At 46.9% G+C, this 16,059-nt stretch overlaps 1 long non-coding RNA gene across 1 annotated transcript in view; it reads right to left on the reverse strand.

The window, feature by feature from the left end:
• Positions 1 to 2,170: 2,170 nt before the first annotated feature.
• LOC131582044 (uncharacterized) overlaps positions 2,171 to 16,059 on the reverse strand; it is a 74,916-nt gene continuing 61,027 nt past the window's right edge. Inside the window, exon 3 of the long non-coding RNA XR_009278256.1 lies at positions 2,171 to 2,378. This is a non-coding gene — a long non-coding RNA (uncharacterized LOC131582044). The remainder of the gene's footprint in view (positions 2,379 to 16,059) is intronic.

The raw sequence follows: 16,059 nt of genomic DNA on the forward strand, positions 1-16,059 counted from the left end.
GGTTTGTTTGGGTTTTTTTTAAGTTAAGTGGGGTTAATGTTTGGATGAGAAGCACATTCCAGTGTGATTTCACCACTGAAATGCAGCCATCTCTGGGGTGGAGTCCTGCAGCTGCTGGTGGTGCATATCTATTTTGTTCAATACATCCAAAGAATAACCAGAGATATACCACTCTTGGTGTAGGATGCTGACTTGAGCATTCTTGGTCTTGCTATGTGTGCCAAGGAAAGTAAAGGACTTTTGCTTTCCCTGAGAACTGCTGTATTTTTCAGCTGGATCAACTGCAAGGGGGAAAAAGAAGATATCTCCCTCCTCAGAAAGGCAGAAGGCTGATGCTGGCAGCACAGAGGGACATCTCTCTGCAGCAACCTCCTCCCTTTCCTGGCCCTCATATCCACACCTCTTCCCCAAGGACCATGCAGCACATCTTGCTGGCTGCCAACCTGAGAGACCCTGAGTGCAGATCAGGGACCTCTGAGGATCACCAACACGTGCTGGTATTCACCTGGCAGTCAAGAGTGGTACCTCACCCCTTCACATCCCCCAGGTGATTACTGAGCAGCCAAGAGCTGTGCAGGGCTATTGAACACATAGAGCAAGATGCCACCTATTAATTGCTCACACTTTCCCCCCAATGTCCCCTCTCCTCATGCCTTGCCAGCTCGCTTCATCCTTCCTCAGAGCAGGCTGAAGCCACCTCATATCCTGCTGGCTTTATTCCAGCTGTCTTGACACAGCACAGTTTCTCCAATTTCTAATCACACATTTCCTGGCAAGTTAAAAAAAACCCCAAGTTCTGATAACATTCGATGATCTTTCCTTTATTATTTCCCACAGGGCTCTTTGGTCCCCAATAGGTTCTAAAACTGGGATTTGCCTTCCTGGAAAGCCAGACACTGGGGGTGAATGACTCAAGACCTTGGCATGAGGCTTCAGCAGCCTGGGACACTAAAGCAGTACCTCCCCTCTCACAGAGTGGATCCAACAGTAGGAAGTATTATTTTGCAGGGCTGTGCTCCGTGATTTCCTAGAAAAGCAACAAAAATGCCACATGTGTTTGTGTTTCCATGTGAATTCAGCACAAGGAAATCCACACAGGCCACATGTGGTTTAGAAATTGTAGGTGTTGTGAGCCTCGTGTCTGCATAATGTCTTGCCCTTGGTATGCAGTAAACATTCCACATCTTTAGGGGAAACTCCCACATAGGCAGGGGAAGGAGGGGCTTTAAAACCCCAGATCTGAACTTCAGCACAAAGGCACGAGCGGACAATAAATTTTCCATTTGCAAAGGAAGCGTCCAATTTCACCCGCTGATTTTGATACGCTGCTTTAGCAAGGAGATTGTGCAAGAGCAATCACAAAGGGACCAAAAAAACCCTGCTTGGCCACATTTAAACTCTGAAGAGAGAAGGATGCCTGAGAGTTAAGGGTCTGCCAACCACCAGGTCACACTGCAGAAGTCAATGGGGCCAGATTTCTACCCAGCTTTGCAGCTCACAATCAGAGCCTTGTTCAGAAAGAAAAATCAGCTCTTATCTCACTACCAACAAAGTCAATATAGTAGAGCACTCAGCTTGGAGCAGGATTCTGAGCAGTTGCTAAATTATATCCTTCATATCAGAGGAAACCTGGCTCTGGATAAATGCAGAGTACTGACTCTGGGGTAAGTTTCTGCCCGTCACATGGGACCATAAGTGTGCCTTTGTCCCTCAGACAGTCCCCTCTGACATAATGGTGTCCCAACATTGTTTTATTTTTTCCCCACTTTATATTTTAAGAAAATATATTATAAAAAATAATAATGGCAAAAAAATCTGGTTCTAAATGTAGCATAATTCAATCTGAAAGACAAAGAACATGAAATGTATTTGAACTGAAGCAAGAATGTATCTACTGAATCAGGCCAAGTGTTTCCTTAGATTTTCTGCAGAAGAAAAACCTCAGATTTTGATTCCAGTGTGAATTGAGATTGAAAAGATAACATTCATAGAATCATTGAGGTTGGAAAAATCCCCCAAGATCACTGAGCCACCATTCAACACACCTATGAAGAAGTTGTGTGGGGAAACTTTGTTTGAGGAATGATTAAAAAAAACAAAAAAAAAAACAAAACAAAAAAAGCCATGAGGTCATTTTTATTGATTCCAGGTTGAACTTTGTAGCTTAATTATGGAGGAAAAAATAGGTACTGACAGCTCAATGTTGACTTTTAAGCCGGTTATTAGAACAAAGCAGGCTGAGCGTGATCTTTAGAGGAAATAGCTTCAGATAGGGTGCTGGTGCTATGTTTCTTAGGTAACTGGACTGTGGCCAAACCATCTGGCTCTTCTGCATTTTATTCTAACAAAGAGGACTTCACAAAGCCTGGAAGAAATTCCTGTGCACAAGAAATGTAAGAAACATGCTCAGAAATGTGCCATTCAAGGAGATATTTGATACAGTTCAGAAGGATTTGGAGGAAAGAAGGTACAAAAATTAAAAACAAAACCTGAAGAAAGAGCTTGTACCTGAGAAAAAAAGCAGTACAGTACCTGCATTGTGGGATTTTGTATTATTTGATCCTTTGTAGGGAACAAGCATCTTACTACTGAAAGACAAAGCTTCTTTCTCCTGGGGCAGAAGAGAGCAGCAATCTCAGGGTCCCTAAACAGACCTTGGATCAGGAAGCCCCAGAACGTAGTTTTCCTGCCTTCTTTCCTCCAAAGCTCAAGAGAGCCACCTAAACCTGACCACAACGATGGTTTCCTCTGATACAGACAACCACGCAAAACAGCACCAACCCAAATCACAGCCTGCTCATCTCCAGCCTGTTCAGCACCAGGGAGAAACACAGGTCTTCCTCAAAATCTCCTGAATCCACTGCCTTTCCTCTTGGTAGCTAGAGCAGATTTGGATTCACAGGGCTGCCCATTGTGGAGAACAAGAATGTAACTGTGTCCTCATCTCTCATTTGGAACAGCATCAGCACATGCAGACTCCAAGTCTTATATGACAAACCTGTGTTGAGCTGACAACCACAAAAAATTTGGCAGGGAAAAAGGGGTAATCAGGACTCTCAGCAGATGCTACTAATCTGCTCTCCAAGGCAGATGAGAGTTTATTGACAAATTCCTTGTGTTCATTTGGGTGTCAGAGGAGTTCCTCCAATTTCAGGCCAGCCAAGAGCTCTGTCATGTCCTGCACAGTGAACTTATGCTGTGTCCCTCCTCTTGGTCAGCCAGGTATAGGAGCAAACAACAGTGGGACACAGCAGAGAGAGACTGACCTTTGCCAGCTCTGGGACATCCTGTAACATCTCATTTCTCTGTTTTCATTCAGGTCCCTACCTGCGCTGCATTTCTGCCAGATGTCCCCATGAAAACAACCCTGGCTCGTTGAAGTGACCTGTGACAAGGTGAGAGGGTCTGTTCCACACAGGACAGGCAGCAGGTGGCAGGACAAGGTCTCATCGTTCCAAGGAAGCCACAGGTTTGTCCTGCAGGTGAAGGAGTAGAGCCTCTCTGGGCCACAGTCTAGGAGGGTTAGAGATCTCCCAGCTCTGAGCTGTGTATATGTGTATGTAATTAAACAATTATATCAATTTAAACAATTATTAACTATGAAATAGCACCTTTTGTGCCTGATAGTTATTCTTCGAGCTTTTGGTTTTCATTGTCCCAGGAATCTTTTATTGAACTGTGGACTTGGAATGCCAATCCAATGGTTCAAGTTAAGGAAACAGCTCTGACCCCATCATCAAGCTTCCCTCTGGTTTTTCTGCTCTTCCAGGCTCCCAGCAACACCAGGGATTACCCTCTGCTCCCAGCTCCTCAGGCAGTTTGACAGATGGCCCTGCCAGCATCCAGCACCCTCTGCACCAGCAGGGATGGCAAACTGCTGAAACCAAAGGAATGTGAGATCGGCAGAGCTCATCAGCAGAGATAAAGCCAAGGCACCCTAATCCATGGGGCTGTGCTCCTCCAGAGCCCTGGGCAGCTGCCAGCCAGCACTGCCCAGGCAGGGCCACACAAACACACCCACCTCTCCTCTTTCCCATGTCCCAGCTCCTCACCTGGTTGATTTCAATCTCAGCAAAACTGCGCCTTCACAGCTCACTTTCATCATTGACTCTGCAAAGATCTGCAAGGAACTGAGTTTCTTCCACCTCACCTGGAGTAAGGGTCAAAATCCCAAGGCAAAACTTTTTGCCTTATCCAGAAGCTTTTTCTCTGCATGAATTGAATCAAAGGTAATGCAGTAAATGCATCAACTTTTCATTTTGCACTTTTTCAGCTTTGACTGACTTAAAACTACTTTTCCCCTTAAGTGAAAATGTGCATATACATCAAAAATCTTTAGTCTTAGTATAAATGACAGCTGTAGAGTGAACCATTCTAAAGGGTGCCAAAAGGAGCTGGTCCCTTCTCTCATGTCCCCCCACATTTTTCCTCTTTTCCACAGCTGTGGTGCTGAGCAGAGCCTGCTCTGAACCACCTCTCCATGTACAGCAAACCTGCTACTGGCAGGTTACCAAGGTGTACCTTCCCAGCACAGGACCTGCCAAGCACCAGGACCTGTGCCAGGGAGAAGATGGAAAGACACAGCTGGAAGCAGGGAGAGGATGTAACAGTTCAATGCTGCCAGGAAGAAGAAATCAGCTGCAGCATCTAAAATTCACCCTCGTGACTCTGGCTACCAAGGTGTGACTGAGAGAAGCCAGTGAACAGAGCTGGAACCCATGCACCTCCTGACTACAGCAATTCCACTCCCCCTTGAAGCCCCACTTTGCTTCCCCTCACCAAGTTTTTCTGAGAAACAAGGCAAGAAACTTCATCTTTTCCATCCTATCTCCCCTCCTGATTTGATTGCAGAAATTTCACAAGCACCCAAGAAATTAATTTTCCTGATTTCTAATGGGAAAAAACATATCAAAAACCCCTTTGGCTGCATCACCATAACAGCCCATATATGCAGCCTGCCATAAAGAAATAACAGCTATTTACTGAGTGATATAAAGATTAGCTTAATGCTATAAATACTTCCAAACATTGTTGAAACATTAACTAATCCACTCTCACAGCAGCTCCTTGTGGCAAATAAAGACCATTCTTTCTGTGTGGAAGAGGGTTTAGAGCAGAGTTTCTCTATATGTGTAACAGCATCTCCTGGAATTGTCTATGAAACTGCCAGTGCTATCAGTGACCCCCTTCAGGGATGGACCAGGTTTGGGTGTGGGGGCTGATAGAAACACAAACCTCAGCTGGATACTCTTTAAGAGGAGGATGGGGACCTTCTCACACAGATGTAAGTAGTTACCTTCCACTGAGAGGAAACATCTACTTAATCACAGTCAATTATTCTGAAATAAGCATAGTTTTGTTGTTCTTCACTAGATGGCTCTGATTAAAAGATGAGAGGGACCAACAACAGAAAACAGGATCCTGAACTCAGCCAAAATATAGGTTACAGAACTTGATGGCAAAAAATTGCTTTCCACAGACATTTCAGACCCTCACAATTATTTTGGTCTGTGATGGTTCAACCACCCTGAAACGACTGTGGTGAAAGGGGTAGGTATAAATACCAGTGTAATGCATCTTCATTAATGCATGCTTAGATTTTAGAAAACAACTGCCTATAGAAAAAGCCTACTCTGTATCTGGAAAGAGAAAATAAATGTTATATAACTGTTCCACCCAACCAAATATTTTATATATCTGAAAAAATACATAAAGTCACACATAAAGCTCAAAGGACAAAGCATGCTACCACAGTAAATCAACTGGGATCAGTTTGTCCCTTTCCAGCTGGCTATCACACATGACCCTGAATTAGCTCAGTTGGTCAGAGCACGGTGTTGATAATCCACCAAGGTGGGTTTGTTCCCTCTATGGGACTTTCACACAGGAGTTGGACTTGACAATCCTGGTAGGTGCCTTCCAATTCAGAATGTTCTGTGAAATCTGAGTTCCATGAAAATTCCTGGGCATCCTGGTATCCAAGGGCAGCTGCCTCTTTGCTCTGAAGCAAGACCTGCCACGCATACATCAGCAAACTGTCCTGCTCCCTCCTCGGGGGCTCCCCAAAGCCTCCGCTGTGGAGAGCTTGCTGAAGGCAAGAAAGGGAAAAGTGGTGGGAAAGGGGATGAGGAAGCAGTGAAGGAAGCTGTTAGCAATACCTCCTGTGGCTGTGGACAAGCAAAGGACCTCTCACTTTGGGCCTTCTGTTTGACCTCAGGAAGACACTTTTTGTGCCTGATAGTTTTTCTTCGAGCTTTTGGTTTTCATTGTCCCAGGAATTTTTTATTGAACTGTGGACTTGGAATGCCAATCCAATGGTTCAAGTTAAGGAAACAGCTCTGACCCCATCATCAAGCTTCCCTCTGGTTTTTCTGCTCTTCCAGGCTCCCAGCAACACCAGGGATTACCCTCTGCTCCCAGCTCCTCAGGCAGTTTGACAGATGGCCCTGCCAGCATCCAGCACCCTCTGCACCAGCAGGGATGGCAAACTGAAGCACAGTGGAACCCACAGACCTGGGAAACTCTCTCCAGACCACCTCAGCTACCCCAGCAATTCACCACGTTCTCTGCAAATGCATTGTGGTGTGTGACGAGGGGTCTGCCCACGTGCCAAGGGATCTGGGTTTCACCACAGCTGGGGCTCTCAGGCATCTCCAAACCCCTCATGGCTGCAAACTGAGCAAGAGCAAACAGAGCCAGGCTGGAAGAGGCTTGGGGCTGATGGATACCTGTGGACACCTGGCCTGCCGGGGTGTCTGTTCCTGCCAGCCTTGAGAAGGAAGCACAAGGAAAACACACCAAGAAAAGCTGCATGACAAGTAAAATCAAGCTTGGGGGCAGTCCCCTGTAGTGTTTACCCTTGCATGACTGAATAAGACCATTTTCAAACATAATGGTAGAGGTGAACAGTTCTGGGGCACTCTGTCCCTCCTGGGCCTGCTCCTCTCACTCCTGCCAGGACACAGCCACCAGGTCCTGGCAGCAGGACACAGCACAGTTTCACTTTTGTTCCCTACTTATAAAGCAGAAAGGGACTCAGCTCCTCACCCTGGCAGAGATTTGGATAAACCACACTGAGTTTGTGTTGGGCATGTCAGAATTAAAGGTGGCAAACATGGTTATGTTGCACAGACCAGAATGAATATCTGCCCACACGTCACCCCTCTAATATTTCTTATTTTGGACCCAAACATACTTGGGGGTCTTCTAAGCTGCCACTATCTCCATTTCCTTGTGGAAATTACAGACTGGAGGTACAACCAACACCAAGCTAAGGCTGTACTGAATGTTGCTCCCACACAGGGTAGAGGAGATTCCCACTGCTGGGAACATCTGTTATTTTGGAGCAGTTACAGGAATGTCTCTAATCGTTCCTGTGCTGGTCACATCAGAAGGTAAAGGCAGGGGTTATGCAGAGAGCAAGGCTGGGTGGGAAGCACCTTGCCAGTCCAGCTAGGAGGACACTGGTGCTTTTTGCTCTTCCCTCTCTGAGATGGGAATTTGGTGCTAATCCCAGCTGAGCAGCAGCAGGATCCTGGAGAGAGCATCTGCCACACTCCAGGGAGCGAGTGACATCCCTGGGACAGGCTCAGCTGCACGGGACAGAGACAGGAGGAGAGCAGCTCAGCTCTGCATCTTCTCTCAGTTGTCCCAGTGAGTACAGAGCAGTGGAGGGACCATCTCTGAGTGGACACAGGAACCTGGCCTGCCTTTGTCCAGGCCACGGGTCACAGTGGGAGCCCCAACACTGAACTGTCCCCACAGCCCGCTGGGGATATGCCAGCAAGAACAGATATGCAAAGAAATCTCCTATTTTAAACAAACACATAATTCAACAAACACACTGAAATATTTTTGTTAAACACTGAATGGGGGAAAAAAAAAGAAGCTTTGAAATTCCTATTTTGACATTTTTAAAGTAACAAGTTATGAGGAATACTCTGGGGTATTTATAAGAATTTTTGTTTAAATGCAGGTTATATAGAGAGCTAAGGTTTTTATTTGAAGTGAGGATGAGTTTTGGGATCTCAAAGTTCTTGTTCTGCTATGTGGGGTTTTGAGGTGGGAAATTTTGAGTTTGTATCCAGGTTCAGGAAAGAGAGGAAAAAAAGACAGCTCTTAAATTTTTTCCACAGACCAAAGCCACTATCCCTGAGCATCTCTACTCACCGCCTCCATTGCTCACATTTCCCCATCAAAACCATCATGTATCAAGCAAGGTTACATCCACAGTCAGCTAATTAAGGCAACAGAGGCCTGGGCTCAAGGAGAGAAAGAAAATAACCACACTAAAGGGTGCAAGCAGTGAAACCCCAGTGGGAACAGAGTCTGGAAAATTCAACCTCGCCCTGGCCAAGAGCTTTCCCCCTGTGAAATATTTCTGGAGCAGCTGAGGCAGTAAACAGCACACAGAGCTGATGTGCTCCATATGACAGAAACCTGTGAGGAGAAAACCCTCCCAGCCCCTGCAGGGACACAGGAGCTGGGAAGAGGGGCAGTTTTTGGTTGTGCCTCTGGCTGTAGTCAGGCCAGTTTCTGGTCCTCTGCTGAGAGGAGATGCTGGTTTACTGCATCACACAGGGCTAGGAAAGCCAGGCTGAGGTCCATGGCACCACATGGGGACAGTGGCTACCAGGGATGACAGGGTCACCACAGCACACCCAGGGAGGCTCACCAACCTTCTGTCTGACACCAGCTTCGTTTGCATGCAAAATACCCTCCCCAAAGAGCCCACCCCAACATGCCTGGTGGATTTTGGATCACGTTGGTCTGAAAGGAACATTGAAGTGGCAACAGAGGCAGAAATCAGGTTATCTCTTTGGGGGGTGGGGTAACAGCTAACACAGGACTCCAGGCAGATACATCTGCTCCAGACACAACCAGAGCCACCAGTCTCTCAGCAGGGTGTTCTGAAATCAAAGCCCATCTGTCTGCAGAAGGTACTGTGTTATCTCTGAGGAGCTGAACTCCAGAGCTCAGTGATGCTCCTGGGGGATAGCTGAGGGATGCAGCTTTGGCACTTGTCACTTCCATGTGGCAATTATAAATCCAGTTGGTTGATTTACATATGCCAGCTGGCTCTCTGGAGGTGAAGGGATGGGATCATGTCAGGATTATCAGATGGGAACATGGATTTAGGTCCAGAGGAGCAAGCAAACATTGAGCTGTGCTGCCTCCAGCCTTGGAGCAGTTTCAGCCAGGCCCCCAAAAGCAGTAGGAAGTGTCAAAGTCCAGCCCAGTGGAGAACACAAACGTATGACTGAAGCAATCCCAGGAATTGAGGCAATAGGCTGGTATTAGAGCAGGGCAGGAAACAATGTTATCATCTAAGGAGAATGTGGTATTTTGCAATGTTTTCTTGTCCAAGATCAGTGCAAAAAGTCTTAGTAAGAGTTTTTGGCAAACCAAGTTTAAAAAAAATAAAACCCCTCAAGGTATTATTTTAAGCATTCAATCTGTAAAGGCCTCCCTCCCTAGTTTGCTCTTAAATTTAAAGGACAAAAGAGCCATTTTAACTCATAATTTATCAGGTTTCTCAGTGTTTAACAGTATGAACCAAAAAGACAAGCCAGTCCTGGACCCCCATGCAGGGTATCACCTGCATCCTTTAGTATCTGGCTCTTCCTGGCCATGGACACCCTTTTGCACCCACCTAGGGGCAGAGTCCCTCCTTCCCTCCACTCTGCTCAGTCAAGGCAATAACCAATTAGAAAATAAGCAGGAACCATGGGCTTTCTGCTAAAACTAAGCCAAGCAAGCCAGATCTGTAGCACAGCTGGAAATAAGTCCATGGTTGTACATCTGCAGATTTACTGTTGCACCCTAATCCAGAGGCCCCCAGCTATTGTGATTTAAGTGCCCATGGGACCAGCCAAGGAATGTAATAAATGCATGGACCAAAAAAAAAAAAAAAAAAAAAAAGCAAAATAGAGTATCTGGAACAGAAAGGCCTCATAATAAAAGCTGAAACAAGGGTGTTGAGTTTTCCCCTCTACATACAGCAGAGCCCTCACCTCCCCACCTCTGTTCCAGGAATTAAAACACAGAGCTACGTCATCGTCTTTGTACAAAAGGGGCAATAATGCCCTCAAGGCCAATTCAAACTTTTCTCAGGCATAAACTCCGGGGTCTGGTGATGCAGGACCCTCACAGTGTTGTTAACTCCATCATTTCAGGGACAGAGCACCTATTTCCATAGGCTGGAACGGGCAAAACAACGAGGGTGAACAATGGGGAAGTCATGGTTTCACCATGGTGAGGGGGTTTACACCTGGGCTGGCAGCAGGGGCCGAGGCAGGGGACAGTGCTGCCAGGCTGGGACATCCATCAGGGCCAGGGCATGGACTGGCCCCTGTGAGTGATGGCTGTGACAGAGCTGCCATGGCCACGTGGAGCAGGGACTGCTGCTCAGAGGAGGCAAGCGAGGGTGACAAGACCAAGGCAGGGGCTCAGGAAAGAAGTAATTCTGCAGTCAGACCAGGTAACTCAAGGAAAGCATTTTCAAGAGAGCCACTCACAAGCACCCTTTCTTAAGGGGAGAGGAGAAAATGATCCCAGTTTAATCCTATGCAGTAATAAAGCCTGCAGTGACTTGCTAAGCCGTCTGTGCAGACAGCCAGACTGACACAACAGCAGAGACTGCCCGAAATCAAGGAGGGGTCTCTGTCCAGGGAGCTGACTCTGCATGCAGCCAATACTCTTGCTCTCCATTCAAGCCCCAGGGCTTGGGCTCTTACCACGGTGTCTTCTCGAGAAAGAAAACAGATTTCTCTGTTTCACAGCCACAGAGACAAAACTCACACCTATCCACCCTAAAGATTAGTCACAGTAAGAAAATTAGATTAAAAGCTGTAGGCTGCTGAGGGCCCCAGCTCGAGGCTGTTGGGTGCCTGTGAGCTGCAGCCATTGGAATAGAAATAGGAAAGCACATTGACCCCAAAAATGCATTTACTCTTTCTTGCACATAGACCAGAACCTGCAAAATGAGCACAGAGCTGCAAAATGGCTGTTCTTATCCCACTCCTGCTCCAGCAGACCTGCAAACAGGCAGAAAGACACACTGGGAACAGAATGGGAAGGGGTACAGGTGCTTCAAAAGTGATGAAAACCTGCTGATGCAAAAATCCAGCCTGCACCAAAGCACGGTGCTGGAGCAGGCTGCTGACATTCCCTCCACGAGCCATGCTGCCAGGGTAGCCTTTTCCAAATGAGATTTCCACCCTATTCATTTAGATAACACAGCCTGTACCCTTGGGAAGAAGGGGGAAAATGAAAAAACGCAGGAAGATCAAAGCTCTGCAAGTCCATAATATTTTATTAGTTCCTTCCATCTGTCATGCACCAATGACTCCTCGGGAAATAAGCCCCCTCTTGAGAACTGCTACCTTTTCCTTGCCGGCTCCGGCTCGGGAGCAGTCGCTATTGTGCTCCTTTATTGGTATTTGTTCCGTCTGAACGAGCTCCGGCTCCTCATTCACAAACCAGCCTCTGCTCCTTGAATCGGAGGCGAGGGAGGGGGAGGGATGGAGGAGGATCTTGCTGTGTCTCTGTTATCTCTTTCACATTCCGCTCGGTGCCTTCTGCATCAATGGAGACCTCGGGAATCCTCGGGCTTTGTTCTCTCCTGCACGCGGGGGCTCTTCCTGCTAAAATAGCAGGTAGCAGCAATAACCCCGAGCACACACAATCATACAAATCCATCTGCCAGGGCGAGGGAAAGATGCAACATGCTGCTTTTGGAGAAAGAAAAGCGCTTTGGGGGAGCAGAGAAGAGGAGGGGAAAGAGCCAGATTTCCTGAACACCTCTGAATAAGGCGGAGCAGAGGGAGAGTTTTATAATAGAGAAAACCGCCTTGGTCTGCTATTATCAGGATGCAAATGGAGGAGTTTGAAAAGCTGATTGCAGTGAGTAAACTCCATGAGATGCTGTGCTATGGAAATGGAAAGGCTCCCACCCATCTGTGGCCCTTCCCACTCCAAAGGCACTGTGAGCAAGCATGGTCCTGCTTCCTCGCTCTTTCACAAACGTGTGATGGGGACAGCCTTCAGTTGCCCTGACTTTCACCATCAATTAATGATGCCCTAAGTGGAAGCATCTTAAAATGTTCAAACTCCCAGATCCCCCTCAATGGAATCAACTCAAGCATTCAAAATTGCCCTCAGCTCCTGGTTTTAGGAGGGTTTGACCTTGTTTCACTGAAATCAAGCTCCTTGACTGAACACAGGCTCAAGCAAACGGAGAAGCTTTTGTATGGGAGCCCTGAGGACAGCAGACCCAAGCAGGGCAGCACGCCCTGGGCACTCATCCCGCAGTTACACGGGTGGGTGGGTGCAGACACGTGCTCCCATCTGCGTTCTTCATCCGTGGCTCTTTTGGCAGAGCTGCAGCTCCTGGGTGAATGATAACCCCGCTCTGTTCTTCATTAGGGCTTTTGTTAATGCACTGCTGGCAATTTCGCAAGGACGGTGCCCACTGTGCTCAGCACCACGCTGGGTAACGGCTGACTCCGAGAAGGAAATTGCTCCTGCTCCTTCGCCCTGGAGAAAGCCGCCTGCACCATCAGCTGCTGCCTTCCTCTGACCCATGCCTCCCCCTTACCCCGCTCCATCTGTCTCTGTAATTCAGGGCTTGCATTTCATCCAGCCTGGCATTGCCTCTGCCAGCCACTGCAGATGTTCGGATGTGGATATTTGGCTGGTGTGAGTTTCTCGATGGCAGAGCAGGTGGAGTGGCCCCTGCCATCCCCAGACCTCTTTCTCTAGGGCCCCAGAAGCATCTTCTCCTGGTCCCATGGTGAGCCAAGAGCACATGGAGCTTACAAAAGACCTTAGGGTCATATCACCTGCTTCAGAAATTCTTGTTTGCAGTGCCCTGGTTGCACATGGCAGAACAGAACCCCTTTTTGTCCAAGGGCTCATGCACAGAACCAGAGTAGCTGGGTAAGCTCTTTGTTCTGCCTGAGAGACACAATGTGAGACACAACATGCTGGAATTCCTGCACACAATCTCCACCTCCAAAACAAAAGGGAACACCTAGCAATGGGTTATGGGAAAGAAAAATATTTTCTTTTTTGATCCTAAGGGTATGTTTCCCCTTATTTAACAGGGCACTAAACCCAAAGCATATCATTGGATGTGTTTCCTTTCTTGGGGGGTATTTCACTCAGACTAGTACCACCTGAGCATTAGGATTAGGGCCTCTGACACTCTTTCCTCCATAGAAAGAAGCCATTCCATTTTCTCACACCAAAGGCCATGGAAGCCAAGCAATTAAAGCAAAGGAGGATTTTGAAACCAGCACTTCACTGAAGTCTCTCTTCACTAAAGCTTTGCCATTCTCACTCAGTGATCTCAGGAATCAGTATATCTGGATTTTGAGGTGCATCCCTTCCTTCAGCAGAAAACAAGCAGGCAAACTCCAGCAAGAATTCTGCGTGTCCTGCAGATCTCAGACAAACATTTTGAGCTGTAAAGCTATTCATAAAAGGACTTTCAAGCATTCTCTGGCCTACAGTGCCCCAACTGCAGTCTGGTTTCAGAAGAATAGCTGGCTGGCCTAAACATCAGAGTGGATTATTGTCCTGAGGGGAGAAGTCGGAGATGAGGCTGCTGCGCGTCATTAAACAAACAGATGGAGAGACAGCCCCAGAGGCTCCGACAGAGCCTGATGCTTTCTGGCTCTGAGTGAGCTCGTTCCAGGGGCAGGAGTGGCTCCAGAGCACTCTGTGAAAGGAAGAGATACAGCCATGGGCTGCAGCCTTAGAAATTCGAGCTCACTGATGATGGAAAACAGAGGCGAGAAGGAGACAGAGGCCTTTTCCTTCATGAGAAGCAAGCATGTCACAGGGCTCTGCTGGGAGTTTGGAGGGAATCCAAACTCCCCAGAATGTGCTCACAGGTGTTTTGCTGAAAGGACCACAAAGAACACCCTCAGCCACCGTTTCTGGTACTGGGAGCTGCAGCTCCCAGGGGATGCATTTCTTAGCATTTTGCTTTGTATGTTTCTAACATTTTAAAGACAGAGTTTTAGAAGAGAAAAATGTAAACTACAGATGTATTTGTAGGCATGTCCTCATTTCTCATTAGAGTTCACCTCTATTTTCATAAATATACAAGCAAATAGAGCAGTTCTTCCCAAACAGGGTACTGCTTTCACTTGGCACAAACCTGCTGCAGCTCCATCACCATTCGGTCATGGAATGACTCGGTGCAGCATGTCCTGCTGGAGATTTAGGCCCTTCCCAAGCCAGCCCATTCCTGAGCTGCCACAACACACTGCTCTTCCACTGGCCCTTATCCCCATTCCTCCTCCCACCATACACTTGTTGGACAGCAAGGGCTGCAGTTACAGCACTGTTTCCCAGCCCAGTTTCCCAGTCCAGTTTCCCAGTACAGTTTCCCAGTACAGTTTCCCAGTACAGTTATAGCAGCAGCTCTCCATCCCACCCCCAGCACAGGCAGCAAGACAAAGCAGGACTGCCTCCTCTACAGCGGGGCCTTCCCTTTCCCGAGGGAACTGGAGGAAGACAAATGATAAAAACCAGGCAATTTCTTTTCTATCCTGAGAAGAGCAAGTTTGCTAAGGAGGATGAAATGTGTTCCTTCCAAATGTTTTCCTGCAGCTACCTTGTAGTTTCTATGCTTTTATGCTACCCAAAGGTACAAATCAAACAAGAAAGAATGAGGCAGCTTCCTCTAAACACTCACATTTATCAATATTATCAACCAGGCAATGAGCAGGGGGCTGGACTAAAAGACCTCCAGAAGTCACTTCCCATCTCAGTAATTTTCTATTTCTTTGACATTCCAGAACCAGAGTCAAGACAAAAATATAAAAACAGTCCCCACATAATTTTTGCTTCACTTCTGACTACTATCACTAGCTAGGACAGTTCTATGAGTCCTCCTGGACTTCCCTGTTTTGACCTTCACTGTTCAATCCCAGAGGATTTGAAGGAAATCTGGCATGGTCTTCCAGACAAACCAGGCTCTTGAAAGAAGATGAATAACTTGATTTATGACAAATCCTGTTCCATCTGCAGAGAAATGTAAGCCACCATCCCTTACTGAAGCCAGACCTTGTTTCTGGTATATCTGGGAGCCTGTTCAGATCAGGACTTTGTGCAGATCTTACAGGTATAAAAGCAGCCACCTGACAGCTCAGTGAAATGGAACTGAGCAAAGATTTCTTCCTATCTTTTATTCAACATGAGTAAGTGCATGACCTCCTGAGGAGGTCATTCCCAGAGGAATCTCATGACTGCACTCTGAAAAATCCCTGCTTCAATAGATGCTGCAATTTTAGAAACAGAGGAACAGCACAGTGCTCTGGAGGTCTCCAAATGGAGATGAGGCAGCCCATAACCTACCAGAGATATTTTTTTAATGGATGCATACTGTTTACCTGGGGGAGAACTATTTCATCCACCTACCCACTTCTTAGCAGTTTTTGTCATGGTTAGAAACCAAGAGGTATCTCTGGGATGGCAAGAACTTCTCACAGAGTTGTTCTGGCTGAATTTGTGCTAAGCTGGTATTAATATCAGTTCCTTTATCTCCATTTCTGGAAAAGGCTCCAAGCATTAACAGCTTCAGTAATGATTCATGGGTTTAAATTCCTAAACCTTTTGAGAACAGGAAATTAAAGCCAAGATGAACAATACACACAGATTAAATATATTTAGCTGCTGTGTTTCTTGTTGAGAAACTCAGAGAAGTGTTTAGTGGTGCTTTTCATGTGGCTGTTCCATGTGGAAATGATGGCAGCTTGCATCTGAAGTCAAAATGACAAACTAAAGGGGGGCTACAGGAAGATATTTTATTGTTTTCCTTGTGCTTTCTGCTCTCCAGCAGAGCTCCTCTGGGCAGGGCCTTTCCTCCAGGCTCCTCAGCATCAGATAAAAACCACTAAAGGAATGGCCCAGATTATCCAGTAGGGCACAAGGCATGAGGGTGGGAATCCACCCTTCTGTGGGCAAGGTCTTCCAGAAGGAATACTCTAGGAATGCTTGCAGAAGGGCTCACCTTCTTTCCAGGTGAGCAGTGGCAGACCAAAGCTT

Source organism: Poecile atricapillus, chromosome 9 (assembly GCF_030490865.1).
Source record: "Poecile atricapillus isolate bPoeAtr1 chromosome 9, bPoeAtr1.hap1, whole genome shotgun sequence".
NCBI classification, from domain to species: domain Eukaryota; kingdom Metazoa; phylum Chordata; class Aves; order Passeriformes; family Paridae; genus Poecile; species Poecile atricapillus.